General features: G+C 39.7%; 1 non-coding gene across 1 annotated transcript; it reads left to right on the top strand.

Annotated features, from left to right (window-relative positions):
* Nucleotides 1-4,873: 4,873 nt before the first annotated feature.
* Nucleotides 4,874-4,946, top strand: Trnaa-agc (transfer RNA alanine (anticodon AGC)). The gene has a single exon. It is a non-coding gene; the product is annotated as a tRNA-Ala (tRNA).
* Nucleotides 4,947-5,276: the final 330 nt, after the last annotated feature.

Here is a 5,276-nt window from a genome sequence, read left to right as displayed (position 1 = left end):
CGTGTGACGTAATTAATGGATGACCCCTTAGAACTGAAACTCAATTTTTTTTTTCATCAAACCCATATGTGTGGGGTATCTATGGATAGGTCTTCAAAAATTATATTGAGGTTTCTAATATCATTTTTTTCTAAACTGAATAGTTTGCGCGAGAGACACTTCCAAAGTGGTAAAATGTGTGTCCCCCCCCTGTAACTTCTAAAATAAGAGAATGATAAAACTAAAAAAAATATATGATGTACATTACCATGCAAACTTCCACCGAAAATTGGTTTGAACAAGATCTAGTAAGTAGTTTTTTTTTTAATACGTAACCGCAATTTTATTATGTTACTTGCTGCTGCTATACGGAACCCTTCATGGGCGAGTCCGACTCGCACTTGGCCGCTTTTTTTAATCTACCACTATGAGTGCACTACTAGATTGGCCACTAGAGACTAGAGAGCTTGGTCACTTTTTCTTTAGTTTATGACATCTTTATCGGTATATAAACCTTAATAATATTATTAACATAATTGAGTGCCGGGAACCCGCTCGGCGGGTTCTCTGTTCGTAGTCGCAACAAATACAATAAATAATAATAACAGAATAAAATAAATATTTAAGTGCGGCTCCCATACAACAAACGTGATTTTTTTGCCGTTTTTTCGCGTAATGGTACGGAATTCTTCGTGCGCGAGACCGACTCGCACGTAACTGTTTTTTTTAAATATATTTAGCAATTTTAATCCAACGAATTAAAATCGAGCAAATTTTATCATAACTCCTGTAGAATGGTGATAAATTTAACAACAAATATTTGTGCAAGCACGGCACTTAAGGGATTACGTTACCCATAGGGTTTGCACGACGGATCCGAAATGTATGGGGAGATCCGCGGATCCGGATCCAGATCCGGATAATTTCATACATTTCGGATCCGGATTGCAAACCCTAGTTACCCATTTAGCCTAAGTGGAAAGTGCTTAGGTTTGGATTGCTGAAACAGACAGCGAAATGTTTAGCTAATAATATTTGTTTGTTTGTAATAAAGTTTAAAGTTAAAGGTGACGTTCCATTTCCAACGACAGCTCCAACTACCGTCGCGACGTTACTGTCAATTGGGATTGTCATTTATTTTAATATGCAAATTGACAGTAACACCAACGAGTCGCCATCGCTCGTCGCCCCTACGTTAAGGATGACTCACATTAGACTAGGCCGTGTCCGGGCCGGAGCGTCCGGCGCATCGTTTTCTATGGAAAGCGTCACGTGATCGCCTGTTATGTCATAGAAAAGTTAGTGCCGGAAGCTCCGGCCCAGACACGGCCCGGTCTAACGTGTCATACTTTACTGTTGCGGTATCGTTGTTGCTGCCGATGTATCTTTGAAGCCACGTAGTCACTAGTATGTGTGGAAGGGTATGCTGATCTGCATACAATTTATAACCTAAAAATGCCAAATGTCGCAAAATTGCATTGAATTGACAACTATCAGCCTACCTTTCCAGTTTGAAAAATTTTATATGAACAATTTGTTTAGAAACACTGTTTCGGAAACAGAAATCCAAGTGTTTCTGAAACACAGAAACAGTTGCGGTAAACACTATTGTTTATTGTATCCCAGGCCCCAATTTCACATCGGTGACAGGTGCGACAACTGTAAAACATCACTGTTGCTGACGTCATAGGCGTCCATGGGCTACGGTTACCGCTTACTATTGGGCGGGTCGTATTCCTGTTTGCCACCATCATTGTATTATTAAAAAAACTTTATTGTATTGAAAAAAAAAAACAGATATTTCTGTTAAGTTTATGACAATTGTCACATGAAACACGACAATTGTCACGAAATTCCGACATATAACTCATTTCCTGTCAAGAATTACCTACAATTCTTCTAAATCTTGACAATTGCCAGAAACTTCGTAATCGTAGCCCATGGATGCCTCTGACGTCAGCAACAGTGATGTTTTACAATTGTCGCACCTGTCACCGATGTGAAATTGTGGCCAGACCGTCGACACTTTGTTAGCTGAAACATTGTTTGTGTAAACATCTGTTTAGTCTTTCAGAAACAGTGTATCCCAAACTTTGTTCTTTCTGATTTGAACCTTCAATTTCCTTGATGAAATAAGTGACGTTCGCCGCCGCATTACTGCCGCGATTATTACATTCATTCCGTCATTTTATTAAGTAAATTGACAGATACAGCGGCAGCAACAACGATGCCGCAACAACAATGCAGCTGCAGTCGACATTCGAACGTCACCTTAAAGGATGACTCACGTTAGACCGGGCTGTGGCCGGGCCGTAGCTTCCGGAGCTTCGTTTTCTACGGAAAGCTCCACGTAATCACCGATCAGCCGTCATAGAAAATGACATGTCGGATGCCCTAGCCCGGGCACGGCCCGGTCTAGCGTGAGTCATCCTTAAGTGGTGCAGAAAAGTTCAGCCCCGATTTCTTATAGGTACCTACAGTAAAGTGTAAAAACACGGGTGCACTCATCATACTCAAAAATATATCCCATAGCTCTTATGTCAGCGAATTAAGAACTATAGGACATATTTTTGAGTGAGTTGTATGCACCCATATTTTTACACTTCACTAGGTACATGAATAATAAAGTAACATTTTACTTATAAGACTCTTAAAACAGAATATAAGACTTAAATAAAAATATGATACATTTGAACTATTTCTCTTTATGAAAAGTATGAGTAACACAAAATGTCACGAAGTAAACGAAGTCAAACATTTGCACTCGTAATGCTTTTGAGTATCAAAGCGTGGAAAAAAATCAGAGTAACGTATGAAGTGGGTAACGAACCGAGAGCTTTGGTTGAGCAGACACGGGAGAATTCTGGTCTCTGGAGACCAGAATATCGAGACCTCCAATGATACTTTAAAACTATAGATAAGTTATACTCATACATAAGGGACACAAAACATACTTCCATAATTTATTACCTACGAAGAAATCTGTTACTATTGATTAATTTTCGCATTGCATTCATCATTGCATTCTTCTCGGGGCAGAGGTGTACGGTTGGAGCCGGTAAAGGTTTATTTGACGTTCATAAGCGCATTTTAATATGCCTACTTGAATAAAGTATTTTTTTATCCATTTTTTTTTATCATCTTTGTCATTCTCGTTGTTAAACATGAGCTTGTCTCTTTTTCATTCGGTGAGCGGGAGCTCGTTTCCACGTGCACATTTCTCGCTTGCCCGGGTGCTACTAAGGGCAACTTGTACAATTTGTCATAAGGCAAGCGCTTCAATTTTGGAACGTCAATCTTGAGTTATAATACTTAAATCATTGGAGACCTCATGATTTTTCCACCTACGTGTAAAGTTGACGAAATATAAAGTGAGCCGATCTTGTTCAAACTTGTTCGAGAGATCCGCTCACTTTACATTAACCGTATTCGAACAAAGCTTATAAGATATCACAGCGATATATACCTACAATACCGATATGTATTCATATGTCAGTGTCAAAAGTGACGTTTTTGGTTAAAGAAATGTAAAAGCAAGTGTTTGTTTTGGGATTCGCAAATGAGAAATACAACATTTTTCTATCGTGTGTCCTAACACATATTATTATGTTAGGTACTCGTTCAATTATAAAAATGGGTTCTTTGTATAGCTTGACAAATTCGTAGGTGACACTTCCATGGCCCGTGGGCGACGGGGGACGAAAGACAGGGGGGGGGGAATGAATTAAATAGTGACCATGGGAGTGTATAAAACGATTTATTTACTGTGTTTCTCAATTTCCCGGTAGATATCGCTTTTTATTTCTAGAACTAGCTAACGGTTGTCTATCGTAGAACAAAAAAAAGTATAGCGAGATGATTTTTGTGGAGTTTTCGTTCAGCCAGATTAAACATAGGTACTTCTGTTTATAATTAAATAAGGTGTTTGAGTTAAGCTTTCCCTTGAGCCAGTGGCTTTTTAATAGTACCTACGAATTTGTCAAGCCATAGCTCGCTAAGCAAAATGGCATAGTATAGACTGATGTCTGTACTCTAGACTGATTACTCAAACGAGACTTCTTTTACTCTCAAGACGCATTAGCCAGAGCTGTCTGGGTAAAACTCTCTCATATGCACTAAGTATGCATCATCTGCCCGATTCGAATACCATTCGATACGTCAGATATTACGGCTAGACGAAAAGTGATGGTTTTGCTTGAAGAAACGTTACATTTGACACTGCCATATCTATCAGTGTTGGCCGAAAGTTAATGCGAATTGAAAATGTTGGCCATTAACCATTATAAATTGAACCTTAAACCGTAACGGTTTAAGGGTTAATGGCTAACATTTTCAATTCGCATTAACTTTCGGCCAACACTGATATCTATGTAAACCATATCGTATCTAGCCGTAATATTTACGTCAAATATTACGGCTAGATACTATATTGATTAGATATGTCAGTGTCAAAAACGTCTTGTTTGAAGAAACGTTACATTTGACAATCCAGCCGTAATATGTGACATACCTATCCTAAAGTTCGAATCGGGCCGTATGTCAGTTACATATAAAACGTACCTGCTCTTCTAAAATATCCGATCCATTAAATTTCATACCATCTTTTCTGTTACCGTCATCAATACTACATATATTATATTATATTATATTTCATACTAGCGACCCGCCCCGGCTTCGCACGGGTAAACCTTAGCAAATTATACATCTGAACATTCCGTAAGAATCACTCTATTGATAGGTATAAACCGATTGAAAATCCGTTAAGTAGTTTTTGAGTTTATCGCGAACATACAGACAGACGAGGCGGGCGCCTTTGTTTTAATTTTGTATCAAGCAGAAACGTCTGCAAACGAACGATGCTATTTATTTATTTAAGTTTTTTGTGTTGGGTGGCGTGTTGGTAGCTCAGATGGAAGATCACTGGGCTAGCGATCCAGTGGTCGTGGGTTCAAGTCCCACCCAAGACAGTATATCTTTCCACTTTTAATTTATTTCTTTAGGTCAAGTGGGATTGGGCGGGACATGTCTGCCGTATGCACCCGGATCGGTGGGCTAAACTGGCTACTGAATGGACACCGCAGACTAGCCGGGTGCCGGGGCAGAGGCAGATGGCGGGATGACCTCAACGACAGGCGGGAGCTTCCACTAAACCGTGATGAGTGGCGGAAGAAAGGGGAGGCCTTTGCCCAGCAGTGGGACACAACATAGGCTACCTACATATTTAAAAAAAAATCTTATCTTCATCAAGCAAATTGACAGACATAGCGGCGGAAACTGCAGCTGCAGTTGGGAGCCTT

The sequence above is a fragment of the Cydia splendana genome, chromosome 3 (genome assembly GCF_910591565.1).
Source record: "Cydia splendana chromosome 3, ilCydSple1.2, whole genome shotgun sequence".
NCBI lineage: Eukaryota > Metazoa > Arthropoda > Insecta > Lepidoptera > Tortricidae > Cydia > Cydia splendana.
This window is presented reverse-complemented; position numbering and strand designations above follow the sequence as displayed.